Here is a 24,615-nt window from a genome sequence, read left to right on the forward strand (position 1 = left end):
CCAAAACCTTTTGCTTCATGTATATCCCTAGTGCCCTGCCCCCTGCCAGCATTGTGTTCTTATGCTTAGTATTTGCAAAATAATGCACCAGATATTAATTTTCACTAGTTCTGTGGGGGCAGTGGGGTAACATAAAAAGAGATGCCCCCCCCCCCCCCCCATCCCTCAGACTCTGTGTAGAAGAAGCCTGGGCTGGTACTTGCTGTCTTGCATTATAGGTTCCTAAAGGGCTCATTCTCAAAAGAGAAACATGTCGAAACAAACGGCACCAGGGATGTAGCCACGGGCGGGCCTGGACGAGCCCAGGCCCAGCCACTTTCCCTCCAGGCCCACCCACCCACCCAACATCCCCTCGCCCGGGGTTTAAATCTTTACCTCGGTCGAAGCGGCCGCGTCATTGAAAGCCCTGCCCATCGAGCTTTCCCTTCGTGAGTTCGTTCCCTCAGAGTCCCGCCTTCTGTCATCATTTCCTCTTTCTGCGAGGGCGGGACTGTGAGAGAACGAACTCATGGGCAGGGCTTTCAATGACGCGGCCGCTTCGACGGAGGTAAAAAAGATTTAAAGCAGAGGCTGGCCCCGGTGTAAGTGTTCTTTCTGCTGGGAGGAGATCTTCTGCTGACGGGGCTTTTGGTTTTATTGGGGGGGGGGAGGAGAGAACCAGAGGGGGGGCTAAGGAGAGCAGGAGAGCACCAGAGGGGGGAGAAGGAGGGCAGGGAGAGCACTGGAGAGGGGCTGAGGAGGGCAGGGAAGAGATGAGTTTTCGGGCCCACCTTCTTTGGGCTCAGGCCCACCCTAAATTTGCCAGCTGGCTACTCTCCTGAACGTCAAAAACATCCAAATCGCTATTTTTGAAACATTTTTTTAGATGTTTCTGTTTGGCCAGTCCTGCTTCGGAACTTACACCCCAAAAGCAGTGTGGGACATACTGCCTGATTCTGCCATTAAAATCAGTGCTCTAGGTCCCATAATGCACCAGGATGGGATGGTCAGAAATCCAGGACTGTTCCAAAATCTCCAGCCTGGAACTGGGTAACTTGGCATCTCTGCATTCTGCTGCGTTTAGTTACATCTGCCTTAATCTATTGTGAGCATTTGACGTCTTTTCTTATACTGAAACAGAGGCCCTGCAACCTGTCATTTACCTCTGGTGACGATTGCCACATAGGTGAGCATTGTACAATGCAGCTCATTTCAAAACCTTCTTACGACAGACTGTGTGTGATGTGTGTGTGTGCGTGCGTGCAATGCCATGCAAAAAAATGCACTGTGCAAACGGGACCCAAGCCAAGGTCCATGATAGAAAGAGCACACGCTGACTGCAACACCTTATTTCCCAGGTGCAGTGGTTTTCTCTGACGGAAAAGCTAAAAATGAGTGCCTGGAAACCCTCTGTCATCTTGCAGGTGCTCGGTACAGCTTCTGAGTACATGCAAAGTGTCTGTGCTGCTGCAGGAAGATTTTTATCCAAACCTCCCCCACTCCAACACATGCATTTTCTATATTATAACAACTGTGAATAAGTATTATCATACTGGGAAAGACCAAAGGTCCATCAAGCCCAGCATCCTGTTTCCAACACTGGCCAATCCAGGTCACAAATACCTGGCAAGATCCCAAAAAAGTACAAAACATTTTATACTGCTTATCCCAGAAATAGTGGATTTTCCCCTAGTCCATTTAATAACGGTCTATGGACTTTTCCTTTAGGAAGCCATCCAAACCTTTTTTAAACTCCACTAAGCTAACCGCCTTTACCACATTCTCTGGCAACGAATTCCAGAGTTTAATTACACGTTGAGTGAAGAAAACGTTTCTCCGATTCGTTTTAAATTTACTAAATTGTAGCTTCATCGCATGCCCCCTAGTCCTAGTATTTTTGGAAAGCGTGAACAGACGCTTCACATCTACCCATTCAACTCCACTCATTATTTTATAGACCTGTATTATATCTCCCCTCAGCCGCCTTTTCTCCAAGCTGAAGAGCCCTAGCCGCTTTAGCCTTTCCTCATAGGGAAGTCATCCCATCCCCTTTATCATTTTCATCGCCCTTCTCTGCACCTTTCTAATTCCACTATATCTTTTTTGAGATGCGGCGACCAGAATTGAACGCAATATTCAAGGTGCGGTCGCACCATGGAGCAATACAAAGGCATTATAACATCCTCATTTTTGTTTTCCATTCCTTTCCTAATAATACCTATCATTCTATTTGCTTTCTTAGCCACAGCAGCACACTGAGCAGGAGGTTTCAACGTATCAGCAACGACAGCACCTAGATCCCTTTCTTGATCCGTGACTCCTAATGTGGAACCTTGCATGCCGTAGCTATAATTCGGGTTCCTCTTTCCCACATGCATCACTTTGCACTTGCTCACATTAAACGTCATCTGCCATTTAGATGCCCAGTCTCCCAGTCTCGTAAGGTCCTCTTGTAATTTTTCACAACCCTCCCGTGATTGAATAACTTTGTGTCATCAGCAAATTTAAGTACCTCACTAGTTACTCCCATCTCTAGGTCATTTATAAATATGTTAAAAAGCAGCGGTCCCAGCACAGACCCCGGGGAACCCTACTAACTACCCTTCTCCATTGAGAATACTGACCATTTAACCCTACTCTCTGTTTTCTATCTTTTAACCAGTTTTTAATCCACAATAGAACACTACCTCCTATCCCATGACTCTCCAATTTCCTCTGGAGTCTTTCATGAGGTACTTTGTCAAACGCCTTCTGAAAATCCAGATACACAATATCAACCGGCTCACCTTTATCCACATGTTTGTTCACCCCTTCAAAGAAATGCAGTAGATTGGTGAGGCAAGATTTCCCTTCACTAAATCCATGTTGACTTTCAGGTGAATTTTCTAAAGAGAAGGGCGCCCATCTTCTGACACAAATCGGGAAATGGGTGTCCTTCTCGCAAGGTTGCCCAAATCGGCATAATCGAAAGCCAATTTTGGGCGCCCTCAACTGCATTCCATCGCGGGGACGATCAAAGTTCACAGGGGCGTGTCGGCAGTGTAGTGAAGGCGGGACTGGGGGATGCTTAGGAGATGAGCATCCTCGACCGATAATGGAAAAAAGAAGGGCATCCCTGACGAACACTTGGGCGACTTTACTTGGTCCATTTTTTTTTCAAGACCAAGCATCAAAAAGGTGCCTGAACTGACCAGATGGCCACCGGAGGGAATCGGGGATCACCTCCCCTTACTCCCCCAGTGGTCACTATCCTCCTCCCACCATGTAGAACCCCAAAGAATATCAAGATTCTAGAATCCTAAAGAGTGACAAGATTCCATGCAGACACTCAAATTGTGGCATCTAGGCCTTTTGCAGTATATTCCTGCTTGGTTAATAAACCACTGACCCTCTCCTGTACTAATATCTGAAAGAGAAGTAGATTGAAAGTAGGCCGAAGTTTTCTTACCCTGAATCAGGTGATCTTATATTTAGGGGGAAAACAGCAAAACCTAGTAGCTATCTGAGCAGGTTTTAAAATGAGGGCGATTTGTGGCTCGTGGCATATATTACAGTATTCCCAATGATTACGTCTGATTGAAGTGAGTCCATCTAGTAGCCCGCACGAGATTAATGCTAGCAGAGTATTTGATACAATGTAATATGTGTTGTTAACTTTGGACAGTAGGGTGGAACAGTGAGGCGAATGAACAATAGAGGCAAGCCAATTGGAAAACCAAGAAGTTTTTAATACTCAATTTATCAACAAGCATTCGTGGCACAGATCAAAGGACTCGACGTGTTTCAGAGAACAATGCTTGTGTCAGGAGTCATAAACTTCTATGAACACTCATTTATACATGAATAAACGAGCAAATATATATAAAAATCATAAAAGGATAGTGATATTAATTTCAAATAACCACTACATTTGCATGAAAATAAATTAATAAATAAAACGCCAAAAATGATTACATAAATTTTGAATAAAAACTACCCCCACACACATACACACACCTTGAATCAGGGGCGTAGCCAGACTTCGGTGAGAGGGGGGTCCAGAGCCCAGGTGAGGGGGCACATTTTAGCCCCCCCTGACCCCCCCTCCGCCATTGCCGACCCGCCACTGCCGCCACCACCAACAGCAACTTTGCCCCCCCCCGACGACGACCCTCTCGACCCCCCTCCCGCCGCCAACCCTCCCCTGCCACCGCCGCCTACCTTTGCTGGCGAAGGACCCCAATCCCCACCAGCCGAGGCCCTCTTGCTTCCCGCGCAAGACTTCATTCGGTTTCTGACGTCCTGCACGTTGTACGTGTAGGACGTCAGACTCACAGAAACAGAACAAAGCCTTGCAGATCAGCCAGCATTGCTGGAGGCTTCATTCTGTTTCTGACGTCCAAGGCTTCGTTCTGTTTCTGTGAGTCTGACATCAGAAACCAAATGAAGCCTTGCGCGGGAAGCAAGAGGACCTCGGCTGGCAGGGGTTGGGGTCCCCCACCAGCAAAGGTAGCCCATGGCGGGGGAGGGTTGGCGGCAGGAGGGGGGGGTCGAGAGGGTCATCGGCAGGGGGGTCCAGGACCAAACCTTTGGGGGCCCTGGCCCCCGTGGCCCCACGTAGCTACGCCCCTGCCTTGAATGCGCTGTGTTGGTACTACCACACTGGCAGCCGCTAGTGCAGCTTTGTAAAAAAAAGGGGGGTAAATTTGCATATATGTAAAACATATGTGATTGTAAATGTATAGCAAAGAATAAAACGCTCAACAGCAATTGTCATTGTAAAGTAGCTGCACTCCTCAAAAGTAACATAAATTTAAAAACAACTTAAAAACAAAACACAAAGGCAACTGAATACCAAAAACGTAAATCAATGTTAGTGATACAGAAACTTTAAAAATATGAAAAAAATATATTGGAACTCTGACTAGGTGACCACTCATGAACATAGACCTGATATCAATTAATAAGAAATTGTTTCTGGATAATGAGAAAACTTAGACGAATTAGAAAAATGTTGACATAAGAACACTTTGATTGTGCAGGGCCTTGATTTTATCTAAATTAGCTTATTGCAATGTTATGTTTACAGGATATACAAAGGCCTTGTTAAAAAAAACTGCAGACAGTTCAGGACCCTGCAGTAAGACTGATTCACTCAAGCAGGAAATCTGACAGAGTGACCCCTTTTTATGTTCAGCTTCATTGGTTGCCTATAGGTAAGGTTATCATATGTCCGGTTTTACCCAGACATGTTCTCTTTTTGAGGAAACGGCCGGGCAACCTCTTTCTGTCCGGCTCAGCTGCAGACTGTCTTGCTGCCTCCCGTCCCGGTTCCGATTCAAAATGGCTGCCGAGAGTTCAAGTGGCGGCCTCGCAAGCAGGGGCGTACCAGACTTTGGCGGGAGGGGAGGCACATTTTAGCCCCCCCCCCCCCCGCCATTACCGCCCGCCCACCAGTCATTGTCGACCCCGCCACCACCAACTTTGTCCCCCCGCCACCAACCCGCCCCTGCCGACGACCCGCTCGACCCCGCCTCCCACTGCCAACCCGCCATCGCCTACCTTGCAGGCGGGGGACCCCCAACTCCCCCGCCAGCCGAGGTCCTCCTCGCAAAAGGCTTCCTTCTGTTTCTGACATCCTGCACATAGCCTTTTGCGAGGAGGACCTCGGCTGGCGGGGGAGTTGGGGGTCCCCCGCCTGCAAAGGTAGGCGATGGCGGGTTGGCAGTGGGAGGCGGGGTCGAGCGGGTCGTCGGCAGGGGCGGGTTGGTGGCGGGGGGGGGCAAAGTTGGTGGTGGCGGGGTCGACAATGACTGGTGGGCGATGGCGGGTTGGCAGTGGGAGGCGGGGTCGAGCGGGTCGTCGGCAGGGGGGGCCAGGCCCAAATCTACGGGGGCCCAGGCCCCACGTAGCTACGCCACTGCTCGCAAGACTTCCGCAGAAATCTTGCAAGGTCACTGCACCTGTACCCAGATAAGTGCAGATGAATACTGGGCCGTTGATGTCTCTGTCTAAAGAATAAAAGCAGCATCTGTAGAAATTCTACAGTGGGAGAGAGAATCTTGATTTTTGTTTCTTTAAATTACTTTCCACAGCCTTTAAAAACACACACACACAATGGTTTGAGGATGCTTTCAGAAAAGCACATTTCCTCAACAAAATACCTAGATTTTGGAGGGGGTGGGGAAGAGATCAATGTCCAAGCATGGAATTGTCTTCTATACCTCCAACGTTTGCTGCCACTCCACTGGAATTCCATCGTATAATGCAAGAATAAACTGGAGGCGGTAATAGCATCTCTACAAGGTCTGCAGCACCTTGGGTGCAAAGAGTTAAAGTTGTAGGGCAAAAGCTGCTGTCTCCTTTCAGAAAGGACCTTTCTGCTTTATAAATCTCAGTTTGCAGCTGCTTTCAGGGATCCACTGCTGTGATTAGACTGTGGTTGGGAGGCTGCTGGGCTGCCTCAGATGGATATTGTGCGCCACCTAGTGACACAAAATCTAAACTACAGGACTCTTCTGTGCAACCCCACAAAGACCACAGGTTTGTCCAGCCACCAGAACATGGTTTCTTAACCTGTGGTGCCCACACCCTCAAAAGATGCAGAAAAAGGTCAAACAGGGTGAGGAGCAAGGTCGTGAAATCTGAAGCAATTTATGGATCATTTCTAGACAGAGTGAAGGTAGTTTTCAAAAGAATTTGCCCAGGTAACTTAATAGTTAGGTGGATTATTATTATTATTGCATTTGTATCCCACATTATCCCACCTTTTTGCAGGCTCAATGTGGCTTACAATTCATCGTGGATACTGGAATAGAAAGAATATACATTTGTTTTAGTAGAAGTTTTGGTTACATGATGGTAAAATACATGATAGTGTTAAAGCCATAGACATTAGGTACATGATAGTGTGAAAGCAAAATACATTAAAGAACATTCCTGGATATCTTAAAGAAAGTAGAGTTAGTCGTGTTGTTCTTTATGATATATTTTGTCGAAGATATAAGTTTTCAGCAGTTTGTGGAAATTGGTCATTTCGTAGACCGATTTCAGGTTACGTGGCAGTGAGTTCCAGAGCTGTGTGCTTGTATAGGAAAAGGTTGATGCATGCACTGATTTGTATTTCAAGCCTTTACATTTGGGAGGATGAAGATTGAGGAATATGCGGGAGGATTGTTTTGCATTTCTGGGTGGTAGTTCTATTAGGTCCGACATGTAGGCTGGGGCGTCGCCATGGATGATTTTATGGACCAAGGTACAGAGTTTGAACGTGATGCGTCCTTTGAGTGGGAGCCAGTGTAGTTTTTCGCGAAGGGGTGTGGCGCTTTCGTATGTTGGTTTGCCGAATATAAGTCTGGCTGCCGTGTTCTGGGCTGTTTGGAGTTTTTGGATAAATTCTTCAAGCTGAAAACTTCACTTAAGGGTCCTTTTACTAAGCCGCGTTAGGGCCTCTGCGTGCCCAACGTGCACCAGTTCCGAGCTATTGCCTGGCTACCACGTGTGCCGGGCAGTAATTTTATTTTTCGCGCGCATTCTCTACGTGCACCAGAAAATGATTCACCCATCTCTTCTTCATCACAGGTAGCTATTTGGAATAATACTAAATTCCTAATTAACAAGAACGGCTTTTTCTGGAAAATGTGGGCTAATTGTGGAATTTGTACTGTCAGAGATCTTTGTAAACAAGCCCACAATAACTTATTATCGTTTCAAGAACTCCAAATGCAATTTCACCTTCCTACTACGCAATGCTTTCATTGGTTGCAGTTGTCCCATTGTATTAAAAAAAAAAACAGATATATTGACAACTGCTGTCACTCAAGAACCATCCATTTACCAATTTGCTGAATCATTAATAAATAATGGTCACATGGCCTCAACCATCTATAAGAAACTTCTTTCATCTCAATATAAAGACAATTATGTACTGCAAGAGATATGGGGAAAAGATACCAATCACCAGATTCTGGACTCTGTACAATCCAAGCTATGGTTGTCCCTAATTAGGCCGCTTTCCTCAGCAAATATGCAATCAATGTTTTTCTTGTAGCACAGAGCTGTATGGACCCCATGGAAAATGCATAACGCAAAGTTACTAGCATCAAATTTGTGCTGGCATTGTCAGGCTCATATAGGTACACTAGTAAAAAAAGGCCCGTTTCTGACACAAATGAAACGGGCGCTAGCAAGGTTCTCCTTGGCTCCCCTGCAGCCACCCATGTCCAGCGAACCTCCTCTCCCCTGCCCCCCCTCCTGCTACCCATGTCCAGTGACCCTCCTCTCTCCCCTGCCCCCCCCCTCTAGCCACCCATGTCCAGCGACCCCTGCCCCACCTGCAGCCACCCATGTCCAGCAACCCTCCTCTCTCCCCTGCCCCCCCTCCAGCCACCCATGTCCAGCAACCCTCCTCTGGACATGGATCAGCTGTGAGGCATGTTTCCCCCCCCCCCCCCCCCCCCCCGGGGTTCTGAAGTTGGCATCATCATGGCTACAGTGATGTCAGCCTGATCTACGGAGCCTAGCAGACCAACTCGGAATGAGCCACGGTCCCAGGCAGCAAGTCAGAACGTTGGAGGTGAGAATTATTATATAGGATTAGTGCACATGATTTATGTGAAAAGGTTAAGCCTTTTTGGCAATCTGTATGGAAAATCCTATGTGGTATCTTTAAAATCAATATACACCTTAATGTATCACTAATAATATTCAAGTCGCGTTCATCTGATATTCGTTTATCAGATCACCATAGAATATTATTCGACATATTAATTACTGTTGGTCAACATATGATCTTAGCGAACTGGAAAAATTCGGCTCACTTAAATGAACATTTTTGGTGGCAGTCTGTCTTACTCTATCATAAGTTTGAGTCTGCTTCAGCGCACCTAACAGGAGCGATTAGTAAGAAGACTCTAATATGGTCTCCTCTCAAGGACTATATTCACATGCTGCAATAATAAATGTAATTAGTCTAATATTGAAGTTCTTAACATACTATGATATTTTATCCTATGCATAACCTCTGTATTGTAATCTGCTTATTTTGCTCTTTATGAAAATTCAATAAAATTTCTGGAAGAAAAAAAAAAGAAAAGAATTTTTATTTTCTGATGAACAGCACTAGCAGGCGATAAAAGGCATTCGATGAACGTAGACCCTTACTGCCCGGTTAACGCACGAGACCTTACCGCTAAGTCAATGGCTGGCGGTGGGGTCTCAGATCCCAAATGGACGTGCATCAATTTTCCTTTTGCCGCACATCCATTTTCGGTCAAAATTTTAAAAAGGCATTTTTACTGGTGCGCTGAAAATTGAAAATGCGCGTGTCTACAACACACGCCTACACTACCGCGGCCCATTTTCCAGCGCACCTTAGTAAAAGGACCCCTTAATATTCACGTAGGTACATTATTCAACCTCATTACGGGCAATTTACATTACATTGTAGCTTTACGTGTGACCTTCTTTGGTAGGTACAACTGTCTACTAGTGTAATTCCAGTGACACATTAGAAACATTGAAACATAACAGCAGACAGGGGCATAGCTACGTGGGGCCACAGGGGCCTGGGCCCCCATAGATTTGGTCCTGGACCCCCCTGCCGACGACCCTCTCGACCCCCCCCTCCCGCCACCAACCCTCCCCCGTCGTCGCCGTGGGCTACCTTTGCTAGCGGGGGACTCCAACCCCCGCCAGGCGAGGTCCTCTTGCTTCCCGCACAGGCTTCGTTCTGTTTCTGATGTCCTGCACGTTGTCCAGATCAAGACTTCGTTCTGTTTCAGTGGGTCTGACGTCCTGCACGTACACGTGCAGAACGTCAGAAACAGAACGAAACCTTGCGCAGGGAAGCAAGAGGACCTCGGCTGGCGGGGGATTGGGGTCCCTCACCAGCAAAGGTAGGCGGCGGCGGGGAGGGTTGGCAAGTGGGAGGATCATCGGCAGGGGGAGCAAAGTTGATGGTGGCGGCAGCGGGGGGGGGTGCTAAAATGTGCCCCCTCACCTGGGCTCTGGACCCCTCTCCCGCCGAAGTCTGGCTACGCACCTGACAGCAGATAAGGGTCAAATGGCCCATCCAGTCTAACGATCCTCAGTAACCACTAACTCCTCCTTTTCCTTATGGGATCCCACGTGCCTGTCCCACGCTTTTTAAAATTTTTATTTATTTGTTACATTTGTACCCCACATTTTCCCACCTATTTGCAGGCTCAATGTGGCTTACACAGTACCGTAAAGGCGTTCGCCAAGTCCGGTAGAGAACAAATACAAGGTTATATTGTGGTCGAATAAGGTAGGTGTGTTTCAGGCACCATGAGGGTCGAAGGCAGGGAAGGTTGTATATTGTCCGGTACGATTATTGGTTTCGCTGTGTTGCCGGGTGTGGGGATTTACGTTGGATCGGTAGGGTAAGCCTTTTTGACGAGGTTGGTTTTTAGTGAGTTCCTGAAGTTTAGGTGGTCGTGGATTGTTTCACAGCTTTTGGCAATGCGTTCCATAGTTGGTGGCCTTATATAGGAGAAGCTGGATGCATAGGTTGTTTTCTATTTTGAGTCCTTGCAATTTGGGTAATGGAGGTTTGGGTATGTTCGTGATGATCCGGTTCTGTTTCTGATTGGTAGGTCTATGTGGTCTGTCATGTATCCTGGGACTATGCCGGAGATAATTTGTGGACCAGGGTGCAGATTTTGAAGATGATCCGTTCTTTGATTGGGAGCCAGTTGCAGCTTTTCTCGGAGGGGTTTAGCACTTTGAATCGTGTTTTACCAAATATCAGCCTAGCTGCTGTGTTTTGGGCGGTCCTCATCTCCACGACCTCCACCGGGAGTAGCAGACAGCTACTACATATGTAGTTGTCTTTAATCACTAGTGGACACAGGGTTTACTAAGGGGGGGTGAGAGGGTTTCTTTGATCAGTTAAAGGGGTGTGGGAGCCAAAAAAGCTTAAGAACCCCTGCTCTAGAATTAATACTTCACTTAATAACAGAAACGTACAGTTAAATACAGTGGCGTACTAAGGGGGGGCGGTGGGTGCGGCCTGCCCCGGGTGCCGCCGCTGGGGGGGTGCCGCGCGCCAGTCAGCTTTGTTGTTTTCCATGCTCCCTCTGCCCCGGAACAGGTTACTTCCTGTTCCGGGGCAGAGGGAGCATGGAAACAACGAAGCTGACCAGTGCACGGCACCCGGTGGGGGGTTCTTTCGCCGGGGTGGGGGGGTGACGAGGGGGTTCACGCTGCAACCCAGGGGGCGGGGCGCATCGGCGACCGCCCCGGGTGTCAGCGCCCCAGGAACGCCACTTGGTTAAATAAGATATTTCCTGAAAGCCCAAATAGCTATTTTATGGGTTTTTTTTATTACTATGCTTTTTTATTTTTTACAATTCACTATCTTAGAACCGATTAGGCTTTTGGTAATTTGTTAAAATCTCAACAGTTTGGTTAACTCGTTCTGCATAATATCCAGTTGCTGCGATATTTGCTGCTTTCTCTCAAGTCCTTTTTTTAATATCCACTGATGGAGAAGGATTTAATAAGGTTATCTCTCGCTAAATGCAATTTCATTTATAGTACAGTTTATTGAATTTACTTGTCTACATTCATTAAGAAACTTAGAGTGGCCATTTTCCATATGATGTCTAAGTCAGACTTTGGACGTTCATGCGCTAAACTTCCCAAATCCGAATAGGAAATGTAGCCATTTCGAAACAGCAACATCTTTTTATTCGTAAAATACCACATGTTAACATGTTTTGTGCTCTGTGCGTTTTATCTTTTTGGTCCATTTTGGGAGAAAAAATACAAGCCTTTAATACATAGAGTGACTGACTCTACACTCATTCTGCACCTGGACTAGTTTGCAACACAATCTGTAACTTAGACCAGTTCCTTATATCTTGTTTAACTGTACAAAGAAATTGCCTTAAGTTTAGCCACCCCTCTATTTATCCCAGCTGACTCTGTACCACCCATCTTGTCTCCATCTATATATCTGCACTTAGCAGTGGCGTTCCTACGGGGGGGCGGTGGGTGCGGTCCGCCCCGGGCGCACACCGCTGGGGGGGGGGGTGCCGTATGTGCCTGTCCTTCGTTCGTTCCATGCTCCCTCTGCCCCGGAACAGGTTCCGGGGAGAGGGAGCATGGAACAGATGAAGGGCAGGCGCACGCGGCACCCTCCCAGCGGCGTGCACCCGGGGGGGGGGTTCTTTCACAGGGGGGGTGTCCCTTCGCCGGGGGGGGTCACGCTGCATCCGGGGGGGCACTGCACCCGGGGGGCGGGGCGCATCAGCGGTCCGCCCCGGGGGTCAACCCCCCTAGGAACACCACTGGCACTTGGCCCCTCAGCTATATGGTAAGCCTGCGATTCCCAAAACTGGTCCTGGAGGTTCCCCAGCTAGTCAGGTTTTCCATGCAAATCTCTCTCCTGAATATTCATTGTGGATATCCTGACAACCTGACTGGCAGGGGAACTGCACAGCACCATCTGATCTCAAAATCCAACCTGGTTTACAAACCTAAAGTACTCCATCAGATAAAATGCAGCTTCATCTTTTAATGCTTTGTTTATCGATAATAAAGTCTTAAAATGAGCTCTCCACACAACTGGCAGCCAGTGCAATCACTCAAGCAATGGTGTAGCAGATTATCGATAATAATAACGCCCCAAACACTGACCAACAATTAACACATGTTATGAAATGTATGATCAAATCCCTCAATCCTGACATGAGTAGTGAAAATAATGATTTAAGTCACAGATATGACATACTATGTAAAATAGTAGATGACGGCAGAAAAAGACCTGCATGGTCCATCCAGTCTGCTCAACAAGATAAACTCATATGTGTATACCTTACCTTGATTTGTACCTGCCTTTTTCAGGGCACAGACTGTACAAGTCTTCCCAGCAGTATTTCCCGCCTCCCAACCACCAGTCCCGCCTCCCATCACCGGCTCTGGCACAGACCGTATAAGTCTGCCCTCCACTATCCTCGCCTCCCAACCACCAACCTCTCTTCCCCCACCTGCTCTGCCACCCAATTTCAGCTAAGCTTCTGAGGATCCATTCCTACTGCACAGGATTCCTTTATGCATATCCCACGCATGTTTGAATTCCGTTACCGTTTTCATCTCCACCACCTCCCGCGGGAGGGCATTCCACATATCCACCACCCTCTCTGTGAAAAAAATACTTCCTGACATCTTTCCTGAGTCTGCCCCCCTTCAATTTCATTTCATGTCCTCTCGTTCTACCGCCTTCCCATCTCCGGAAAAGATTTGTTTGCGGATTAATACCTTTCAAGTATTTGAACGTCTGTATCATATCACCCCTGTTCCTCCTTTCCTCCATTCTAAACTTCAGATATAATCCTTGAAAAGCAAGGCCAGCCTCAGCCTCTTTTTATTTTTTTTTGCTTTTGATTTTGTTGACCTGGAAGAAGAGTTTAAGAAGAACCCTTGTTCTGTGTTGGGTCCTGGATGCACAAAGAGCTACAGGGTTATACAGCATTGCAAGTGGCAGACAGCAGTCTTGAGTGCACGGCCCTAGACTTCTCCTGATTTACAGTTTGGTTCTTGGATCAGCAAACCATGTTTCCTCTTAGCCAAGCTATGGGTTGCAATCGAGCAAATTGATGCTATGTACTGTCCACCTCCCCTACTCAATGTATCCTACTGTACAAAAAGATGTAAGGCCTGATATTAAAAAAAAAAAAAGGCTGAACTCTTAAATTTAGGTTTCCAAGCTAGGCTTATCAATAGAAATCAAACAAAATAAAACATGGAAAAGAAAATAAGATGATCCCTTTTTTATTGGACATAACTTAATACATTTCTTGATTAGCTTTCGAAGGTTGCCCTTCTTCGTCAGATCGGAAATAAGCAAATGTGCTAGCTGACAGTGTATATAAGTGAAAACATTCAAGCATTACTATGACAGTCTGACAGGGTGGGAGGATGGGGGTGGGTAGGAGGTATGCATGGGGACATCAAAGCATATCATTGATATTCTAACAGGATGGGTGTGGATAGGTGAGGGGTGGGGTGATCAACAGAGACATACAGCTTTATGGTTTATAATGGGCTAGGAACCCCAGATCCTTGTTAAGTCCTTTCTGTTGGGTGTTAAAATATTCAATCATTCTGACTTCAAAGGTCTTACGTTCTTGTATGGTTTTAAAGTTACCTTTCAGTATTCTCACTGTGAAATCACTGGTACAGTGTCCTGGTTCTGTGAAGTGCTATCCCACCGGGGTGGGGGCCCTACTGGCTGTATTGTTCATGTGATGTCTATGTAAATTGAATCTTGTCTTAAGCATCTGGCCTGTTTCTCCAATATAGCATCCTTCCTTACATTTTTTACACTGAATGATATATACCACATTGGAAGATGAGCAAGTGAAAGATCCCTTTATGTTGAATATCTTTCCTTTGTGGATAACTGTGGGGTCCTGTGAAATATTTTGGCATAGTTTGCAACTGGATAAATTACAGGGACGTGTGCCCTTCTGTTCCTTTTCAGTCTGTGAAGGAAGTTTACTTCTGATTAGCTTGTGTTTTAAATTGGGTGGCTGTCGGAAGGCCAGTACTGGTGGGGATGGGAATATCTCTTTCAGTAATTCATCCTCCTGGAGTATAGGTTGTAGATCTCTTATTTTCCTCAGTTTTTCCAGCTCTGGATTGTATGTCACTACAAGGGGGATTCTGTCTGTGGATTTTTTCTCCTTGTACTGTAGCAGATTCTCCCTGGGTGTTTTGAGGGAGGAGGCAATATTCTTGGAGATTATTTTGGGGTTGTAGCCTTTCTGTTTGAAGGATGCAGTCAGGCTTTTAAGGTGTCTGTCTCTGTCCCCAGGGTCAGAGCAGATACGGTGGTATCTTGTGGCTTGGCTGTAAATGATGGATCTTTTTGTATGTGAAGGATGGAAGCTGGAGTTGTGGAGGTAGCTACTTTTTAAGCTAGGCTTAAAAAGTCAAACATAGCGCCTAAGTTTTCTGTTGAAAATTCACCTAAATTTAGGAGCTTAAACATTGTGCTTCCTCATAAATGTAGGATTTCTATTCATTTACCTTTAAGTGTCTAGTGCTGAAAATTCAGGGCTAAGTACCTAATCCCCCCCCCCCCCCCCCCCCGCCCAATTCTAAATCTACCCATGTTGCCACCTAGTCTTTAGGTACCTAAATGTAAGAGTTTTTAGTGAACCTTTGAGCATAGGTTTAGGCACTCAGCATTGTACATATTCAAAATGGTCAATTCAGGATTATCTACGGTGAAGCCCCAGGATACATGACAGGCTTGATCAACTTACCAACTAGAAACACATCAGAATCAACACGATCATACCTAAATCTGCACTACCCAAGCTGCAAAGGACTTAAATACAAATCAACTTACGCATCCAGCTTCTCCTACGTAAGCACACGACTATGGAACGCATTGCTAAAAGCCTTGAAATCGACGTACGACCACCTAAACTTCCGGAAATAACTAAAAACGAACCTGTTCAAAAAGGCATACCCCACCGATCCAACTTAAATGCCTGTACCCTGCAACACAATAAAACTAAAGTACGTAATGGACAAAACGCAACTCTTCCGTTCTCCGATTCCCTAATGTGGCTGAGCCACATGAACTTGATCTTACCACAACATCACCCTGTATTTGTTCACACCGGAGTCTGCAAACGTCTCTCCGGTGCCATGTAAGCCACATTGAGCCTACAAATAGGTGGGAAAATGTGGGATACAAATGTAACAAATAAATAAAATAAATAAATAAACCTCCGGGACCAGTTTTGGGAATCACTAAGCTGTAATATAGAAAAGAATTAGTATCATAGCTATGTTATTTGAATGTTCTAAGGCATGTTTATTAGATGTTTCATTTGTATTATATCTCTGGTATTTGAATTTGATTTTGATACTGTTTCACAGTATTTCTGTTATTAGGTTTCAATTTACTGTTTTCAAGTTTACCTCATTTATTGTATTTATGTTTATTCTTGGTTATTTTACTACTAGCCGTTGAGCCCGTAAAAACGGGCTCGTATAGGACCGGGGGGGGGGGGTTGAAAGGCCCATTCTCCTCGCCGCTGCAAGGCCCCCCCCCCCGCCGCCGACCCTCCGAGGTCACCGCTAGGCCCCCCCCCCCCCCCCCCGGAGTCGCCGGCACCCCTCCACCCGGGCCGGGCTCTCGCTCCGCTATAGAAACAGCGTCAACGCAGCACACAGCTCAGCTCAGCTGCCGTCCTTCTTCTCTGCCTGTGTCCCGATTCCCGCCCTCGAGGGCGAGGGCGGGACACAGGCAGGGAAGGAAGGCCGACGGCAGCTCAGCTGAGCTGTGTGCTGCGTTGACGCTGTTTCTAAAGCAGAGCGAGAGCCCAGCCGGGTGAAGGGTGGGTGGCGGTGACCTTGGGGGGGGGGGGGGAAGCGGTAGCGACGGTGATTTCGTCCCTCCCCTTGCGCAGTAGAGACCCTCTCTGTCCCGCCCCCATCATCACGTATTGACGCAGGGGCGGGACAGAGAGGGTCTTTACTGCGCATTTGCGCAGTTCACTCGCCATTATATGTTTGATTGTTATGCTGTTAACAAAATTGTAAGTTTTATGTTAAATTGTACCTGCTGTACACCGCCTTGGGTGAATCTCTTCATAAAGGCGGTTGATAAATCCCAATGAATAAATAAATAAATAAATTGATTGATTGATTGATTCTGGATCTGTTTTTTTGTTTTAAAGAATGAACACACTGAAGGAGATCATACTCACTGAAGATTTGTTGAAAGCTGCGTGTAAAAATGGTAACACCAGGCATAACCTGTCAGGTAAGGCTTTCACTTGTAGAACTTGCCATACTGGGACAGACTGAAGGTCCATCAAGCCCAGCATCCTGTTTCCAACAGTGGCCAAATCGGGTCACAAGTACCTGGCAAGATCCCAAAATAGTACAATACATTTTGTGATGCTTATTCTACAAAACAGCAGTGGATTTTCCCCACGTCCATTTTAATAATGGTCTATGGACTTTTCCTTCAGGAAGCCAGCCAAACCTTTTTTTTTAAACCCCGCTAAGCTAACTGCTTTTACTATATTCTCTGGTAATGAGTTCCAGAGTTTAATTTCACATTGAGTGATGACAGTAAAAAAAAAAAAAAAGGAATATAGAAATAAACTAAGTGACCCTTTTCAGTCTGCCCAGTTCCTGTCCACACTGCTCAGGATCTATCCCAACTGTCATACAGTGGAGGAGTGGCCTAGTGGTTAGAGCACCCGGCTTGAAATCCAGCGGTGGCCGGTTCAAATCCCGCTGCTGCTCTTTGTGAGCTTGGGCAAGTCACTTAACCCTCCATTGCCTCAGGTACAAACTTAGATTGTGAGGCCTCCTGGGACAGAGAAATATCCAGAGTACCTGAATGTAACTCACCTTGAGCTACTACTGAAAAAGGTGTGAGCAAAATCTAAATCAATAAATAAATACAGCATGATTTCCTCTGAAGCAGTGTTTCCCAAGTCAGTCCTGGAGTACCCCTTGCCAGACAGGTATTCAGGACATCCATAATGAATATGCATGGAAGAGATCTGCATATAATAGAGGCAGTGTGTGCAATTCAATTTCATGCATATTCATTGTGGATATCTTGAATACCTGACTGGCAAGGGGTACTCCAGGACTGGACTTGGGAAACACAGCTCTAAATATCACTTTTTATGTAAGACAGCCAGTGCCGTAGCGAGGGCAGCTGAGGGCAGCTGACACCCGGGGCGGGTCGCCGCTGCGCACCCCCCCAGGTGCAGCATGGCGCACCCTCCCCCCTACGGAGCGCACCCCCCCCCCGGAGCACGTACTTACACGGGAAAGCGGCGAGGGACAGGCGGGAGGGCTGAACCGCCCCGAGTGCATGTCACTAGGAGCTGCGTTGGCTCTGCTGATTCCCTGCTCTCTCTGCCCCGGAACAGGAAGTAACCTGTTCCTGTTCCAGGGCAGAGGGAGCAGTGAACCAGTGGAGTCGACACCCCTGCAGCGGAGTGCACCCGGGGCGGACCGCCCCACCGCCCCCCCTTCCTACGCCACTGAAGACAGCCTCTTAGGTAGCCGAGCATGCTAGATCCATTTTTAGCTCACTGCTAGCACCTCTTCCATGTTCATGACCAGCCCCAGGGTTTCGCAAAAGCCCAAATAGCCTCAAGCTTTTGCAAGGTGTTACCTGTGCAGCAGAGTTGTTTAAGGAGAATTTTCTAATTCCAGGGGGAAAGGAGATCTGTGGAACAGTAATAGCACAATCATGGTTCCAGGGCTGCAGTTCTTGGAATTCAGCCCCGGTTTTCAGAACCTGACTAACCCATTAGGAAGGCTACGGCTTCCTCTTCCTGTACCCCCCCCACACCCACCCACATACTCCCAGATCTGAGGAGACAGGCTGCAACTCTTAACTGAAAGACCTTCAAAGAAATTCTGCAGGAAAAGCGCCAAAACAAATCTCGCTACTACTAATCATTTCTCTAGCTCTATTAGATATACGCAGCGCTGTACACATTATAAGCAGGTACTTTCTCTGTCCCTAGAGGGCTCACAATCTAAGTTGTTTTTTTTTTTGTACCTGGGGCAGTGGAAGGTTAAGTGACTTTCCCAAGGTCATAAGCAGCTGCAGTGGGAATTGAACCTAGGTTGCCAGGATCAAAGTCCGTTGCACTAACTATTAGGCCACTCCTCCACATTAAGGACTGGATTCAGTAAACGGCGCTCACATTTTGGCGCTGTAAAAAAGTCAGCATGGCGTGCTGGTCTATAAAGAGCACTCCAAGTGGTGCTTAGAGAACATTTCCATGCCCAAATTTGGGCACCAGTAATTACGCCAGCTAAAACTTGGTGTAAATTGCTGGCACCCAACTCCTGGCATAAGGGTGCAGGAATTGCGGTATTCTATGATAAAAGAGTTTTTATTGAATAAAATGATATAAACAACAAATCGACTACAGTAACAATTTTTGGTTTTGTTTTCATATTAACAGGAAAAAGAAATCTACATCCCACACACACACACCCTGCCCTGTCTCTCCCACAACCCCCAGTGTGTTGGTGGTATACTGACATGGGGATCAGCAAACCACCCCCCCCCCCCCCCCAATCATACCAGAGTTGTAACATTTAGCGGAAAGAGCCTGCCTCTTGTACTCTCCCCTCTATGAAAAAAGATTATACCCCCCCCCCCCCCCCTCCAAGCCAGCAGTAGAAAACAAGGAAGGAAAACAATTTCCCAACCCTTCCATTCACCCCAAGCAAGACTCTTCAGTAGGCTTGCACAGTCAAAGAGTGTTCAATAGCATACTACACCCTCTGAGATATAGGGTTTGAAGATAGGGAGCCCAGACCTGTAAAAATGTGTCTTTATGCTTGGGAGAGCCTCTAGCATCCCGGGCCTCCCACACCGCCAGTAAGTGAACTTGATTTTTCCAATACCAGACGTTAGGCGGATCTTGAGAAGTCCAGTGTTGCATAATACACATCCTAGCCACCACCATTACCATAGCCCTTACGGGTGAACGGGGGCACCTAGATGTGGGTACAGTGGGTTTGTAAGGTGACTAGTTGTACCTAGGGGCTATATAAGTACATATGTACATAAGTATTGCCATACTGGGACAGACTGAAGGTCCATCAAGCCCAGCATCCTGTTTCCAACAGTGGTCAATCCAGGTTACAAGTAACTGGCAAGATCCCAAAACAGTACAATATATTTTATGCTGCTTATCGTAGAAATAAGCAGTGGGTTTTCCCCGTCCATTTTAATAATGGCTTACGGACTTTTCTTTTAGAAAGCTAGCCAAACCTTTTTTTAAACCCCGCTAAGCTAACCGCTTTTACTACATTCTCTGGCAACGAATTCCAGAGTTTAATTACACGTTGAGTGAAGAAATATATCTCCCACTCTGGCAGGTTGTACCCTTCTACCTTGTTTGAAGTGTGAAGGTCATCGAACTTGTGTTTTCATCTCATCTTCCTGCTACATAGGACTCTCTGTGCTTATCCCATACCTTTTTGAATTCCATCACTGTTTTTGTCCCCACCACCTGCACCAGGAGGTCATTCCAAGTATTCACCACCTTTTCCGTGAAAAGGCATTTCCTGATGTTGCTCTTGGCTCCATGTCCTCTAGTTCTTCTGCTTCCCCATCTCTGAAAAAGATTTATTTGTATTTTAATGCCTTTCAAATATTTAAGTGCCTATCTCCTATCTCCCCTGCTCCTCCTGTCTTCTATGGTATACGTGTTCAGGTCTCCAAGTCTCTTTTCTTACATCTTCTGGGGCAAACCCCATGCCATTTTTGTCATCGTCCTCTGAATAGCTTCAAGTCTTTTTAAATCCTTAGCAACATATAGCCTTTAAACTGAACACAGTACTCCTAGTGGGATATCACCAATGACCCCTACAAGGTCATTAACACTTCCTTTCTTCCGCTGGTTATGCCTCTCTCTAAGCAGCCCGGCATCCTTCTGGCTTTGGCCACTGCCCTTGCCACATTATTCCACCCCCTTGAGATTGTCAGATAATGTCACCTCTGGCTCCATCCCAACATCCCTTTCCTGGTCTGTGCATATCAGCCCCTCGCCCCCTATTGCATACAACGCCTTTGGGTTTCTACACCCCAAGTGTATCACCCTCCACTTCCCTGCATCAAATTTTAACTATCAAATATTGAACCATTCTTTCAATTTTTGTAGATCACTTTTCATGGTGTCAAAGTCCTCTGGGGTGTCCGCTCTGTTGCATGTCATCTGCAAAAAAGGCAAACTTTTCCAATGGACGTTAAACACTTTGGTGATTTGTATTAACTGAGTCAGTCAAAACTTCTCAATAGAAAATGCTGTTCTTTCTTTTTTTCTCAGTTTGCTTTTCATTTCTGCTCCAAAAATATAAAAAGGGAAGTAATCCTTTCTCATAACTATAAAACCACCGTCAGCATCTGCATTCAGCCACTTCCATCCAAGGTCGCTCTAGATTTTTGAAGCCGTTAAAATCGGAACTGTGGGTGGTTCCGTTGGTAAGACGTTGGTGGAGAGAAGCTCCAGTTCATGGCACAGAGAACGTTACAGTAGAGAAGAGGAGGTTTCTTGCTTGACGGATGCTTAATTCCAACAGGAGCCTGTAGGGCAGCTCAAACAAAGATGGGGGTAAGAACTGTGCAATTCTTTTTTACTAGGTACGTCATCCCAACCTTCTAAATCCTTTCAGGTTATTTCCGAGACTGCTCAGTCAAACCTGCTACTGTGTGATGTTTAAGAAGGCGCTCAACCAAGCCTGGTTGTCTGACTTTCCACAGGTGTATCTATAATCGTCTGGCCTAAGAGCCAGTGTAATACGTATGTTCCTCTAAAACAGGTTGAGAGTGCGAAGAAATGCATTAGGGAACCATTGCCCTAGACCTGTGGATTTCACTCCTTGAGAGCTGCCAAGGGGTCAGGTTTTCAGGATGTCCCTTATGATTATGCTTGAGAGATTTGTACACCTACTATCTCCATTATAAGCAAATCTTCTCTCATACATATTCATGAGGGATATCCTGCAAACCTGACCCCTTGGTGGCCCTCAAGGACTGGAAGGGAATACCACCGCCCTAGACTGCTGGAAGAGTCGGAGATAGTCCTGGTTCTTCAGCTTTGGTTTCAAAGATGATCTCTCAGAATGCTTTCGAGCCAAATTCGGAATGAAAATCTGGGGCTATTTCACATGTTCTTTTTAACAGTGTCAGATGATTCTTGTTGTCCAGCCTTTCAGGATCTGTAGCACCTAACCACTACACCTCTACTCAGGAAATCTAGACTGCCCCAACTTGACATTTCGTTCTTTAGATTGTAAGCTCCTTTGAGCAGGGACTGTCCTTCTTTGCTAAATTGTACAGTGCTGCGTAACCCTAGTAGCGCTCTAGAAATGTTAAGTAGTAGTAGTTATAAGGAGATGTACTGGAAGGCTCAGTAAGTGGGGAAAGTTTATGGAGTACGCCTCAAGGAATTCGTTCCAACCCCTGTGTGGGTGTATATCTGCGTTTTGTGTATGTCTGTGTTTTCTCTGTCTGTCTCTGCACTTGTGTCTGTCTGGGAGAGTTAAAAGGAAAGAAGCAGTTCTGAAATGACTGTGTTTCATTGGGGTTGGGCAGCAGAGGGCTTGGGGGAAGGAGCTGTCTGTTTGAGACACAGCTGATAGAGTCAGGATGTGGAGAAGTGACTTAGCAGGAACAGGGGAAGTGAACTGGCTTCTCTGGTGAATTGCACCCGCTGTAAGAGACTAAGGATGTCCTGAGAGTTTCTGGAAGTTCAATTCGTGAGCTGATTGCTCAGAATTGTTTTTCCTTTGGGACCCCATAAATAAGGATGTATGTAGAGAACGAGAAATGTATGTGCCGTGTATTAAGAGAGGAAAACCTTTCTGAAAAATTAATTTCCAGAGGACCTGGGTTTGATTCCTGGGCAGAACTGTGCTGTTTGAGACTGTGGATGCTGCTTGGGAGATTACAGGTCCTAAAAGGAACCATAAATTGTGTGAGCCCCCTCTCCTCTCCCCCCCCCCCCCCCCCCCAAATGACTGTGGCTGCAATGTTTGTGATAAAGAAAGTGGAATGTTGAGTATTAGGAGAGGGATGGAAAACAAACACGAGGATGTTATAATGCAGTTGTATCGCTCCATGGTGCAACCGCACCTTGAATATTGTGTCCAATTCTGGTCGCCGCATCTCAAAAAAGATATAAAGGAATTGGAGAAGGTGCAGAGAAAGGCGACGAAAATGATAAAAGGGATGGAACGACTTCCCTATGAGGAAAGGCTGAGAAGGTTAGGGCTCTTCAGCTTGGAGAAAAGGCGGCTGAGGGGTGATAGGATAGAAGTCTACAAGATAATGAGCGGAGTAGAGCGGACAGATGTGAAACGTTTGTTTACACTTTCAAACAATAATAGAACCAGGGGACACAAGATGAAGCTAGAATATGGTAGATTTAAAACAAATAGGAGAAAGTTTTTCTTTACTCAGCGTGTAGTTGGACTCTGGAACTTGTTGCCGGAGAATGTAGTGACAGCAGCTGGCCTTACAGAATTTAAAGGGGGGTTTGGACAGATTCCTGAGGGAAAAGTCCATTGAACATTATTTTTAAAAAAAATTGGGGGAGGGGGTTTCCCGGGTTCTTGAAGCCTGGATTGGCCGCTGTCAGAGACAAGATGCTGGGCTTGATGGGCCCTTGGTCTTTTCCCAGTATGGTGGTACTTATGTATATAACTTGGAGCAAATTCCCTCCTTGCCTTCCTCAGGGGCTGCACATGAAGGTCTCACGACATCGTAGCCCCACATAGAAGATGGTTCTGATTAAGCTGAAAGTCCAACAGAGTGGGAGAAAACTGCCAGGGCAAAACTTCAGCTCAATGTATGTTTCAATTTTATGAAAGACAGAAATGAAAAATGAGAGTGGAGGCCAACTCCCAGAATCTTAAGCAACGGCCATGAGGCCTTCTTACATCATCCACGCAATTGCTCCGGCTGACTAAGGAGAACGTGATGAATAGCTGTTGTAGAAATTCTTACAAAACGTTCTCCTTCTTTGGAGAACGTGTGTCATTTGGGGTGGGTGGTATTGCACAAGCATGGGATATGCAAGCTCTGCTCAGATCAACTATGCTTCAAAGCTAGAATGCCAGACCTTTGAGCGAGAGGTAAGGAAGGGCAGGGAAAAGAAAGATTCCCCGCATAACCCAGATTCTGTAACTCTAGTTCTGAAATGTGAGCGTCATTTATGCCGTAAGGGTCACGTAGAGGCTTTTCTCAGTTTCAGCCGAGACTTGCTACTGAAAAGGTCTGAAACCAAAACTGCAGTCGAAACTCGGCACCTAGTTTCCTCCATAGCCAAAATGGAAACCAAAAACTCAAATGTGCTTGTGAACCAGTGGAGGCCACTAGGGATTGTCAGAAATGGCAGTCGGCATCCCTCTGCTGTAGTATCCAAGCCAGGATATAATTTAAATCATGAAAGACCGTATTTTACCTCCAAGCAAAATAGCCTCCACACACACATGGACCACTGCTGATGAAAACCGAAACTAAAAGCCACCCTGCTTTTACAGTGACTGACTTTACACCACATTTGGACTGACAGCTGGTGTCATATGTCCACAGAGAGGCTAATTCCTAAGCAGCTTATCGTCCCAAATTTGCAAATTCCTGCTAAACTAGTGGTTAGAGCCATAGCCGCCAGGGGGGGGGGGGCAGGGGGGACAAAATTGCCCGGGCCCAGCGCCACAGTCCCACCTGCCCTCCGTCGTCGACCGTCTGCCCCCTGCATTGAAATCGCAGTCTCACCTCCATGAAAGCAGCGCTGCAGGCAGCAGAACGCCTCCCTTCAGCCCTCCTTCCCTCCCTGTGTCCCGCCCTCATCTGACGTAACTTCCGCGAGGGCGGGACACAAGCAGGGAAGGAGGGCCGAAGGGAGGCGGTCTGCTGCCTGCAGCGCTGCTTTCACGGAGGTGAGACTGCGATTTCAATGCAGGGGGCTCGGCCCGGTGGCAGACGGAGGGGGGGCAGTGGTGGTGACCTCAGGGGGGGTGGAGGGGGGAGCAGTGGCCGCGGCGATCTTGGGGGGGAGCGGTGGTGACCTCGGGGGTGGAGGGGGGAGCGGCGACCTTGGGGGGGGGGGC

The 24,615-nt window shown here is 46.8% G+C and overlaps 1 pseudogene; it reads left to right on the top strand.

Moving 5' to 3' along the window:
* LOC115459677 overlaps positions 1-24,615 on the top strand; it is a 204,114-nt pseudogene that overhangs the window by 168,095 nt on the left and 11,404 nt on the right.

This window comes from Microcaecilia unicolor, unplaced genomic scaffold, assembly GCF_901765095.1.
Source record: "Microcaecilia unicolor unplaced genomic scaffold, aMicUni1.1, whole genome shotgun sequence".
Taxonomy (NCBI): domain Eukaryota; kingdom Metazoa; phylum Chordata; class Amphibia; order Gymnophiona; family Siphonopidae; genus Microcaecilia; species Microcaecilia unicolor.